The following is a 316-nucleotide window of genomic DNA, read 5'->3' on the forward strand; positions in this document are numbered from 1 at the left end:
GGGTTCCCCAACGCGCCGGCATAGACTCGGGAAGCGCGGGACCTGGGGCGCTGAGTAAAATGCGACGGGCACCCCAGGGATTCCTGCACTATCCACCCTCCCCATCAGAGCGGAGCCTGGGACTCCCGGCCAGAAGGGCCGACCCACCGCCACCTTCCTTCTCTCCCTCCCAGGTCCCCAGGCTCAGGGCCCTCTGGGGCGCACGGCGAGCGCAGCGCTCACTGTTTGAACTTGCTCTCCAGGTCCTTGATGAGGCGGCGGCTGAACTCCGGGAACTCGGTGTAGGGGTTGAAGACCTTGCAGCGGCGGGGCCGCG

At 67.7% G+C, this 316-nt stretch overlaps 1 protein-coding gene across 2 annotated transcripts in view; it reads right to left on the bottom strand.

Moving 5' to 3' along the window:
- Positions 1 to 310, bottom strand: part of EFHD1 (EF-hand domain family, member D1) — a 38426-nt gene extending 38116 nt beyond the window's left edge. The window contains exon 1 of one of the 2 annotated variants that reach the window (XM_014530606.1): positions 223 to 310. The gene's annotated coding sequence lies outside the window, so the exon portion shown is untranslated. The remainder of the gene's footprint in view (positions 1 to 222) is intronic. The other variant, XM_014530607.1, reaches the window with a different exon arrangement.
- Between the last annotated feature and the right edge of the window lie 6 nt (positions 311 to 316).

The sequence above is a fragment of the Myotis brandtii genome, unplaced genomic scaffold (genome assembly GCF_000412655.1).
Source record: "Myotis brandtii unplaced genomic scaffold, ASM41265v1 scaffold744, whole genome shotgun sequence".
Lineage (NCBI taxonomy): Eukaryota > Metazoa > Chordata > Mammalia > Chiroptera > Vespertilionidae > Myotis > Myotis brandtii.